This window comes from Rhipicephalus sanguineus, chromosome 1 (genome assembly GCF_013339695.2).
Source record: "Rhipicephalus sanguineus isolate Rsan-2018 chromosome 1, BIME_Rsan_1.4, whole genome shotgun sequence".
In the NCBI taxonomy this organism is placed as follows: Eukaryota; Metazoa; Arthropoda; class Arachnida; order Ixodida; family Ixodidae; genus Rhipicephalus; species Rhipicephalus sanguineus.
The window spans coordinates 92,606,882-92,618,909 of NC_051176.1; positions in this window are offsets into that span (position 1 = coordinate 92,606,882).

A 12,028-nucleotide genomic window follows, 5' to 3' on the forward strand; every position below is an offset into this window, starting at 1 on the left:
CTTGGGGAAACTTTGGTATCGTCTTTGACGAGGATCTTGGTGCATGCCGATGGACTGTCTGCCGGCGTCAATGTGAGAACGGCGAGAGTTCGAGGGCGGCTGGTGCGCAGTGAATTATGGCGTCGTGGCGGGAGAAAATCCCATCCCAGGATGACGTCGTGGGAGCATGCAGCAATTATGATGAACTCGACGTCGTACAGAACGTCCTGGCCCAGACAACACAATAACAACCTCAGGACATCCTCAGTATGCCACCTTGAGGACATTATGATGCCCTCAGAACGTCCTGTTAAGGTACTAGAATGGCACTAATCCAGTCCGTTGTCCGTACTCATAACAACCTCAGGACGTCCTCAAAAAACACTTCAGGACTTTTTAGTATGTTTCAGAACAACCATTGTGCAGCCGGTTCGGTACCGTAGGCTGTGATATTTTGTATTACTACATATGATTATTTCTTTTTAATGTATTTACATACATTAAAGGAAAAACACTCTGTGAGGTCTTATGTATGTATACTGCGTCAAGAAACGGAGAGGAGGCTTGACTATGACAAAAAAAACAAAAAACAAAGCTTGTTGACTGAAATTCATTTATTTAAACAGTAATTAGTCCCGACTGGTTATGAGGACCGCTTTCTCAGGCATCCGAGTCCGAGTAGTCAGAGGCAGTGTCTGAAAAAAAAAAAAGCAATATTAAGGCATTCAACACAAATTTGCAAAGATGTTTTACTGCACCAGGCTACTCCTGCAAAAAAAAAGAGAAAGACGTCAAATAAAGGCAGTTACGATTTTAATGAAAGGATTAATACATGCAAAAGGAACCAGATGCTGTCCCGTGTAGAACAATGCTACATTTCATGACAGTCTCATGTGATGTCACCGCAGCATGCGACGACTGCGACTCAATGGCCCACGTTTGTAAACTTCCTTGGAAGTCTGGCACAATGTCCTCGTCACCACGTGTATTGTGCACAGTGCACTCATTAGTGCTAGAGGCTCCGCTCTGACAGCCCACCAGTGCACTCGACACGGGCATCGAGTTAACTTGCCCGAGGTCGGGCCATGTGTTAGACGCAGACGTCGATTGCCCGTTATTCACATTGGGACTTTCCGAAGCACAATTCACCGCAATTTGTTCGACTGATGCCGATCCATTCATCGGAGCATCAGTCAGAGCGTTGAGTAACGTGAAGCACCCATCAACACGGCGATTGACCTCCCGTCCGACGTTACGATTTGCTCTTTCAGACATCCTCACTTTTGTTAACTGTACACTACACTGTACTGTACACACAAACAACAAATATGCGGTTTGCACTAACCTTCATTGCAAGATCCCGCTCCCTCCGTGCAAGATCCCATCTTGACAGTCAGTTGACTTGGAATGGCTTGGCTGGTTTGGCTACTTGACTATCCAGAATGGCAACGCGCGGCATGGTCAATGGTTGCCAGCGGCTAGTTTGTTATTACACGCTACAGCGGCGGATATTCACTAATATATGGCTGCCACATTTAGGAACATACTATGTTAAATGACCATTTCGCAATATCAGCTTCGATACCCAAGATGATTAATTACTTGTGCTTCAGAAAGCGAAACGCGTAATTTGAAGCTTTTCAACCAAAAGAGAAGCAGCGAGGCGAAAAAATGCAATGACTGTGTGAAACAACCGTGCTGAGAAAATTTTCACATGGATATGCATCTACTTAGCGTGAAAAGGACGCGAGGAATCATATGTAAGCGCTCAGTGCATGCGTTGCATTTGTCATCCCCAAAAGGTCCCTGGAAGAACCTTTTCAGGACAACTTGTTAGCGCGCTCTCGATATTGCTTTTGTCATCCCCAAAAGGTATCTGGAAGAACTTTTTCAGGACAACTTGTTGTCCTCAGAAAGCACTCGCAAAGACGTTTCCGGGTCAAACCAGCTCGTGTCGTACTCAATACGTACCAAGGACATCGAGAAATGTGCGAGGACGATTGTACCATTTGAGGACGACCTCAGGACGTCGAGTGTTGTCTGGGGGATGACGACGCGAGAAGTGCATACTGCTGTAGGCCTAATACTCTGGGAGCTGGCGGTACGGAGGGACATCCCAGAAAGTGGCGTCGTCACTTTTCGGAGTAAGCGGCTAAATTTTGCGTCCATAACGGATACGGCGGCTCCAGTGTCGATAAGGGCAGATGCGCGTACACCGTCCACAAACACGTCTATGACATTCGATGGACTTCGCTGAGGGCTTTTACAGTTCGATAGCGTCGCAGCCCTTGCCTCGTGGACTGCGACGACTAGTTTTCCTGCTCTCGTGCGACAGAACGTGGCCGCATTGGTGAGAGTGAGCGACGCCGTGGAGACGGAGAGCGGCGAGTGGATGGAGCTGGGCGTGACGTCGGTGACATAGGCGGGTCGTAGAATGCACGGCTGGACTGGCTGGTGGTGGGTGACGCGACTCGAGGCGGCTGCACGCGATGGCAGTAACGTGCCACGTGACCGGCATAACCGCATGCAAAACAGATGGGCCGATTGTCGGGTGTGCGCCATCGGTTCGCCGGGGCAGGTCCCGCCGATGTCGCAGGATGCGATTGACGGGGCGGCTGCTGAAACGACTGCATGGTGGGTTGCAGTCGGGGCCTAGGGATGACGGCAGCATACGGAGCCGGCACGCCCGCTTCGAAGGACGGAGGTCTAGCGGCGGCTTCGGCGTAGCTCAATGGAGCAGCCGCAGGGATTGCCTGGTGCGTCCTGGCGACAACTTGAGCGTAAGTCTGTGGCGCAAGAGTCGGAGGTTGCTGGTGGTACTCAGGCATCACCTCGGCAATTTCCTGCTCAATTGCTCGTCGGAGGGGAGGAAGAAGGGTCGTCGACGACTGTTGAACGTGCGGCGGGTGGGCGAAGGCCAGGAGAGAGAACTGCCGTGCGATTTCCTCGCGCACGAATGCCTTCACTTCTGCCAGTAGCGTGGCCTGGTCAGGTATGGCCGCCAAGCCAGCAAGCTCGTCGTCGCGTGATGGAGAGCGGCGGGTCATCGAACGTTGCCGGCGGAGCTCCTCGTAGCTCTGGCACAGTGTTATGACCTCGGCCACGGTGGAAGGGTTTTTTGGCGAGCAACATGGTGAAGGCATCGTCGTCAATGCCCTTCATAATGTTCCGGATCTTGTCACCCTCGGACATGGTGCCGTTGGCTTTCTTACACAAGTCCAGGACGTCTTCGATATAACTGGTGAAAGATTCACCGGCCTGCTGAGCTCGTTCGCGTAAGCGCTGTTCTGCTTGCAGCTTACGAACTGCAGGGCGGCCGAAAACGTTGATGACGGCGGTCTTGAAATCCGACCAAGTCGCAAAATCGGACGCGTGGTTGTTGTACCACAAGCTAGCGCTACTCCCGCGAGGTAGAAGACCAAGTTGCTCAACTTGCCTGCTTCGTCCCATTTGTTGGGTACGCTCACGCGCTCGTAAATGGCGAGCCAGTCCTCCACGTCGGTGCCATCGGCGCCAGTGAAGATAGGTGGATCGCGGATGCGTGGGACACCGGGACATGTGGTCGGTGTGGGAGGCGGCGTTTGCTGAGCGGCGTCTTGGGGCATGGTAGATGGCAGGGTACGGGAACGAAGCTCCAGGGGCATCGAATGGGAGCACAGCACTCTCCACCAATTTGTTAAGCTGTTTATTGGACAGCACTCGGCGACAATGAGCTATGGCGACAGTCAAGGCAAAGGCACGGGCTCCGAGCGCGAGCGGCCTTTAGAAGAGGACGACCCACTAGGAGCCGCTGGAGAGCGCAACCGTTAAACAGTACCAATTGCTTCGCCACAATTAGAAGGAAAGTTATCACTGTTCGTGTAACCGTAGGAAGCAAAAAAAATCATGTTTTGAGGAAAATGGCTTTAAAGATTTGAATGGAATGTCCATGTAATAAAGAAGTATTCAATACAGGCCCGTAGCCAGGAATTTTTTGCTGAAAACCTTGACTATTTGAGAAAAACACGTATTTTTATTATTTATTTTTTGGTAAAAACACACTTCACAAAAATTACCGGGGGGGCGGGGGCTAGGGCCCCCACCCTGGCTACGGGCCTGATTCAATGTCTGAAATTCACCAGGCTCATACCGTGAGACCTCCTTTGAAACGTCACAATCTTCTTTTTAGCGATATGAAGCACGTTTTTTTTTTTTTTCTAGCTCGTTTTGCGTCTCCAGCTGACTCTCATCCACGTGCTCCACAGCGGGTCCACGCTTGGTATATTCCTATACTTCGCCATGTTTCATGGAGTACTATAATTTTCTCCTTGAAAAGCCAGAACTAAGTCCAAGAGCTCGAAATGGCGTAAGAAAAAACACAAGACAGCCGAGTGAAAACGCACGCAACTTAAACAACAGTGCCGCAGCCGTGTAGTGGAAACTAAAATAAATCGAAAAAATCATCTCCCACAAGCTTTAGAACTTCTTTAGACAACTTAGCATTACGTAATATGTATACGAATACTTATGACGAAGTAGCAGATGTTGTGGAATCAGAAAGTTTCGGTTTCGGATGCGCCTAGGAGGGGTTGGAAAAATGGTCGTAACTTTCGAACGGCTCAAGATAGCTGCACAATTGTTTTTGCTAAATATTCTTGAATGGACAGGGAGCGTGAAAATATTACATAAAAATCACTTTTTTCAAAAAATGCGTTTGTGGACAAATGTTTCATTTTAGCAGTGACCACACCTGCTGGTGTTACGAACATCGAGCGAACAAGCCTTTGATGTCGTTCCATTCGTCAGGTTCTATGCTGGTAAAAAGGAGCGTTGTTAAAGGGACGCTAAAGAAAAACAATGAATCGGTTTAGATCGATAAATTGTGATCTGATAACTCTAATACCATTAATTTCGCCATCATAGGTTTATTAATAAAGGAGAAAATCTAGTTCAAAGTGTCATTTTTAAATTTCGCGCTGAAGTTTCTCCGCATGACGTCACGGATTTCAGTGCATTTATCGTACTTTAGCGCCATTGGCTCAACAAAATTACACCAAACTTGGTATGTTAAGTCTATGGCCCCCTCAGAGGACAATGTACTTCATTTCTACCGATTACGAACTACGTAGTCCCTAGTAGGCGCCGTCGAAACATGTGACGTCACGGCGAATGGTGGCGTCGCCACCCACATTTTGTTTTTGCGCGTTTTGTCGCTTACTAAGCGTCTTCTCGCAGCAAGCTATTGGTATCGTGAAAGAGTACTGTACTGATATGAGAAAAATCGTTGTGCTCTTTAGTGTCCCTTTAACATGACGTTCCGTAACAGTGGCGCACCGACGGGGGGGGGGGGGGGGGGCGGGGGTTGTAACCCCCCCCCCCTCAGGCCGACCCCCCCCCCCCCCCGTAACTGCCCCGGTGTCCTTCTCACCGGGAGTCCAAAGTTCATATCCAGAGGTGTCCTGAGGTCGACTTTCCTGACTGGCTCTAGAAATGTGTTGTATTCACTCATCTACTCCTAAATTGAAAAAAAAAACGCAAACCGCATGCTCTATGGCTCTGCGTTCCTAAATTTCCAGGGAAGCAGCTTTCCAATAATAATATCTGGGGTTTAACGTCCCAAAACCACGATATGATTATGAGGGACGCCGTAGTGGATGACTCCTGAAATTTTGAACCCCTGGGGTTCTTTAACGTGCACCTAAATCTAAGTACACGGGCCTCAATCATATTTTCGCCTCCATCGAAAATGCAGCCGCCGCGGCCGGGATTCGATCCCGCGACCTTCGGGTCAGCAGTCGAGCGCCATAACTTATCACTAGACCACCGTGGCGGGGCGCAGCTTTCCAAGAAAAAATATGCTTTCACGGGTTGTCATTCTGACCCCTTTTTAATTTCTTGCCCCTTTGATTACTACAATAGAGCATGCCACGGCAAATATAAGAATGGAACACATCGAGGGACGAGCTCTCATTTCACTCCAGCCGCAACCAAAAATATTTCTCAGATACGTCTAAAGGACTGTTTTTCGATCGTCAAGAGATCCTACGTCATAATTTTTCTCTCTCATATACATTTCATTGAACGAGAATTCAATTCGCCCTTGAAACATAAGACTCTCGGCCGTGTTTGGATGTTCCCGTAGCCTGAAAATAAAACGCTGCAAAAACACCTGCACAAGTCGATATCTTCGGTTTTCTTCAGACCCCCCAAAAATGCGGAATATATTAGTCTTAGACATTAATGCGAAGAGCCGGAACATACTGCAGCGCACAACGTGAAAAAACAAAAGAAAAACAGATGATATATTCAAGAAACTCTTCAAGAACAGCTACGGAAAGTCTTTTATTCAGAAAGCAGTTCACTTTCAAAAACACGACGCAAGCTGATAAATTCAGCAATCCCCCCCCCCCCCCTTTTCCAATCAACACCACCACAGAAATGCATCAGTCTCTACTATCCGAGTAGTGATCGAAACCATCGCTCGCAACGACCGGCCGCCGAAAGAGAAAATTCAAGACACCAGCTGAACCGAGAACCTGAAAGAAAGACGGGAACGACGTCCCCAGTTTTGCAAGAGATCGCAACCCCATAGCCGAAGATTCCGAGGACGAGGACAGCCGAATCAATTTTCCTTAAACTACAGTTTTCGCAGTTGAAACCAACTACCGGAAATGAATCTTGACATATGTTAACGACCCAAACAACGTGAACCGCGCTCAATGCAACCTACCCCTTGTGTACAGCACACAAAAAAAAAGAAAGAAAGAGAGAGAGAGAGAAAGAGAGAGAGGCATCTGCGTACCCTCTTCGACGCGTCCGTCTAAAAGCTCCCCACCCCCTTCACTGTTCAACTCATGCCTTCCGGTCAAGCCCTTGCACTGCTCTGTTCTTTTGCCGACAAGCACCGCCGCCGCCTGAAGCACGGGCCATACCCGCCGAACAAGAAAAGAAGCCCTTTTCATGTGCTTCCCTTCCTCAAACTCCGAAGAGGGAATCGCATGGTTTCTGAAACATCGGGACAATGCTCACTCAAATTTTAAAGATAAGAAGGCGTCGGCGGCATCTGATCCATCCGCCAAGCTTCGACGCACGTGTTTTCTATTTTCTTCGGGGCTGCTGGTGAATGGTACCGTCTGTCGCTTAATGGCTGCAACGGAGTGGTCGCGCACTTTTTTCTGAACCTCGCTGACAGCGGACGAACGAGACGTGTTAGTGCGGCGAGAAGAAAGGCCACCTCGCAAGCGGCTCGTTCATCAAAGCGACCGCGAACCCACGGAGGCTGCGTAGCACGAGCACACGACGAGTTTAAGCACATTGAGTGGTTCCTGCATTTCTGAGCAACCCTTGGAGCAACTAGTGTATGCGTCGCCAGCCATTGTCGCAGCATCGCACGCACACAGTGACTCTAAGCATGCCATGCAGAGTCCGGCCGTTGCAAAGATGGGAGGAGAAAGAAGCCGTGGCAGAAGGAGTAAATGTTTTTAACGACGTCTGGTAAGAAAAAAAAAAGAACCTTGAGAAAGTGCGGAAGGTCTGTTGGGGCGGCACGTTTCCTTTTCTTTTTCTCAGTAAACGTCTCTCGCCCATTCTTTTTACCACTTCTTTTTTGCATGTACATCGGACGGAAACTACAACGTTTGATGTGCACACATGCGTGCACGTTCAGTTTGCTTGCTAGAACTTGTGGCCGTGTTTGCTGCGTGAATCTGCGTTGGCAATGACCTACCTCGCCGAAGCCCTCTCTCGAAGCGCCAGTCGAACGAGGCTATGGTCGAACACATCCTCACCTACTACCCAAAAAGGATTTCGTGTTCATATTCAAGCGACGCAGCAACAACACCGGAATGCCCGATTACGTCCATAGAGGAGCCGGTAACTCAGCAGATATCGTCGTCTCATGCGTCCATTGACCAGTCAATTTTTACTAAGGATGGTTCAGCCGCCGAACCTATATGCGCCGGAGTGACCTGGGAATCTACGCTGGAAAGTCAGTAAGTGTGGTTATAATGCAGTTTATCCGTGAGCTGAGAATTGTACTGTACGTGTGCTGCATTGAACTGTACATGCTATTTATAATCAATACTATGTAGTTTATAAGTAATATTTATGGTGCGCTTTGAAATTTATAGTTTGCCGAGACTCCAAGGAAGAGTAGGAAATTATCAGCTGCAGCGTTTTTTAAGAGTTGAAGTTGTCGTGCATGCGGGCTTGTTCGGCATTTTCTTATTACACTGGTAGTGCAAATACACGGGACACAAGAAACGCACACGAAAACGCACACTCGGCGCTGGGTGTCTTCATGTGCCTTTCTTGCGTCCCGTTTGTATGCGCTACCTACCATAGTAATAAAGTTTTAACATCATTGCGCGACCGCCAGCCAGCCGACATGTCGGTTCAATTTGTAGTTTGTGCACAGCTGCTCCACTGAACGGTTTTTTTTGGCCTTGTCAGGTTATTTCAAGACCTTTCTGTAAAACGCTGAATAATCATCATCGTAATTCATGTTGTTATTATTATTATTATTATTATTATTATTATTATTATTATTATTATTATTTGGTATTTTATTTGTTGTCGCATTACTCCAGCTGAAGCAAGCAAATGGCATATTATGCAATGTGCTTGCCCCCCCCCCCCCCCGCACTTCTGTAATCTTCTGAAATCCTGGGTGCGCTAATGTTCCGTAATGCTTTGTTGAAACTTGCATGTCCACGTTGACTGTTCAGGCGCCTCAGAATCGGGCAGTGGCGGAGTTTACTTCACAAATTATCTCTGCACCCTTAAGTGCACTGATAGGAAACATAATGTTGTGCCTTACATGCACAAGATTGCACATAATCTCAAGAAGATAATTTCTGGTCGCGTTGACGTATCTGTTGTGTTTAGTGCCCCTAAAAAACTTCTCAGCCTTTGCAGAAGTAGTGTGCCTGGGAGGGAGCCGCTGGTGACATGCTCAAAGGACATAGATCTAAGTTTGCTAGATGCGTTGATCATAGGCGTGCGCAGGGTTCCCCATTACCAGGGGCGTAGGCATAAATTTTTTTCGGGGGGGGGGGGGGGGCACCTCTTTGATCTGAATGGGGGCCGGGCAGGGAAGTGTGGTCTAGTGTCACTTTGTGCTCTGTATTCCATGAGAGAAAAAAATTTCGGGTGGGGGGGCACGGGCCCGGTGTGCAACCCCCCCTGGCTACGCCACTGCCCATTACGGAGGAGGAGGGGGGGGGGGGCGAAATCTCATCGCAGCCCCCCCCCCCTCTTCGTTGGTCGAGTTCGAAAGAAAACAAGCTCCCCAGTTCGTGCAATAATGAAAATGAAGCGATGACATGCTTCCCACAATGGCCTGTTTTTGGTCCCTGGCTTTCCGGCAACACCAGTGGTCATCGGCCGCCATTATCGTCAAAAACCTGCATGGCTGTACATAACTTGCAACTACGTCACACCTCGAAACTGTGGGATACGACCTCGGAATGCGCCGCCATCACCGAGCACATGGCAGCAGGCGACGCCGAGTCAAGCTGTGTGTCGCAATGGCCATTTGTCCGATGTTTGGTTGCCGCACGAGAAGAGTAAATCAAATAAAAAAGGACCCGATGCGGGAATGTACCGTTTGCCAAAGGTTATCACAAACCAGTGCAACTGCACGAAACAGTTGTCCGAGAAGCGGAGCACATGGCTTGCACGCATAAACAGGAATGACCTCAAGACACTGAAAAACGTTCGTGTATGCGGGCGTCACTTCGTAACAGCTAAGCAAGTTGTGTTTCCACATGTCCCTATTTTTTCGCTCAGTGTATCACCCCGGAGTTGATTTCTCAGTGCGCTATGCGCGAGGTGAATTTTTGTCCAAACGTGAAGCATCGAATTGAACACAGCAAACGCGCCTTGCTTTTCTGGATGCCCGCTAAGCTCTTCGATGAAACGAACCCCGACTGGGCTCCAAACATGTTATTGGGCCACGGTTGTATGCAGCACTCAGCGACGAAATCTGCGTGGTTTGAGCGCCGAAGGTGCCCGCTGGTGACTCGTGCGAAGTTGTTTCACCCATTACGTGCGACACCATGAATTCGGACACTGCAGACACGTACGGAGGATCCAAGTTCCCCAGTCAACACTGCTTCGCTGCAGTTTTACTGACACAAGGTTTGTTATGCCCCAAACTCAATCGTAATGTCCCATCCGCACGTAAAACAATTGTGTAAGTCCAGTGACAATTATTGGGAGCTCTCACAAGCGGCGGGGGCGCTGTGCATTGTGGGTGCCGACGCGCAGACAATGTAGACGTTCAGACAATGTAGCCGGTCTGCAAGGAGACACTGGCTGGCTGTTGCAAACGTGATAATTCGTTTTGTGTGTGTGTGTGTGTGTGTGTGTGTGTGTGTGTGTGTGTGTGTGTGTGTGTGTGTGTGTGTGTGTGTGTGTGTGCGCGCGCGCGCCTATCACATTTTTTTCTCTCTCTCTTCTATCTCTCTCTTCTCTCCACAATTCATCATCATCGTCAGTCCGCCATATTGAAGTCATATATCGACCGAGCCTGGAAGCGCGCGTGCGGCAGCTCCGAGTAAACAAACAGAAGTGACGGCGCGATCGCGCTTGTTGTTCTTGTGAAGCGTACCGAGCAATAAGTACGAAGTCAGCGAAGTCCATAATGTACGCGTCGACGCTCTCCCCGAAAGACCGCGAGCGATACAACGAGAAAATCCAACTATCCGGAGTGGACCCGTTCACGCTGCAAGCAGCCGACTGTGATGTGAATTTGTGACCGCGCGTCGATGCCTCGGACATTCGCGAATTTGTGGCCTTGCGGACGAGCTTTGTTACGCGGCAGCAGCTCAAAGCGAAGAAGGCCGTTGGCGGCCACGTGACAAGCGGCTGGGTAAGCGTGCCGCGAATGAAGCAAGTTGCTGCCGACAGCGGGATCGTCATGACACAGATAAGCGTGAAAGAACGTTTTCGATATTTATCTTTTCGAGTGTTTTATTAGGTGACCTATTCGGAGGCTCTCTGCAAGCCTCCCGTCGAAGTATGGTTCCTGGGGAAGGGTGACGGACAGGGGCGTAGCCAGAAATTTTTTTCGGGGGGGGGGGGGGGTTCAACCATACTCTATGTATGTTTGTGCGTGCGTTTGTATGTGTGCGTGTATATATACGCAAGCAAAACTGAAAAATTTCGGGGGGGGGGGGTTGAACCCCCCCAACCCCCCCCCCCCCCCCACTTGGCTACGCCCCTGGTGACGGAGAAATCCTTGCCGCGCACTGCTCGTGCAAGGTCGGCAACGTTCTGTCAACATTTTGTGCTACTAGGGATCGTACTTGTATAAATGACCCCGCTCTGATCGTCCGCAGGTGTGCGGTCTTTGGCTTTCGCGAACGCATGTCCATAACGGGGCTTAAAAACGGTTTGTAAGCTCTCCGAAGAGGGTCTGGTACACCTTGAATGGACGTCGTCTTCACTCGTGACGCGCTCCCCATTCCTCTTCGCATGCACTTCTCGCTATCGTTAACAAACGTCTTAGGATACTGCCGTCGTTCCAGTGCGTCATCCATGTTTTCCACTGCCCCGCCACGGTGGTGTATAGTGGTTATGGCGCTCGACTACCGCGAAGGTTGCGGGATCAAATCCCGGCCGCGGCGGCTGCATTTTCGATGGAGGCGAAAATGTCTAAGGCTCGTGTACTTAGATTTAGGTGCACGTTAAAGAACCCCAGGTGGTCGACATTTCCGGAGCCCTCCGATAAGGCGTCTCTCAACCATATCGTGGTTTTGTGACGTTAAACCCCAGATATTATTATTATTATTCTTATATGTTTTCCACTTCTAGTATCCTATCCTATAGTATCCTTCTAGCATCTTATACATTTATTGATGCGACAAAAGGAGGTGTACACGATTGCTTGTGTTGGGCCCCTTTTAGGTTTCCTTCGTCTAGTTTTACAACGTGCAATTTTGACTACCCGCGTGCCTTCGTACGTTTTAAAGGGCCCATAAACCATCGACCAATAAACCACCAATGGATATGGGCCGGGCATGTAGCACGTCGGCAGGATAACCGGTGGTCATTAAGGGTAACTGAC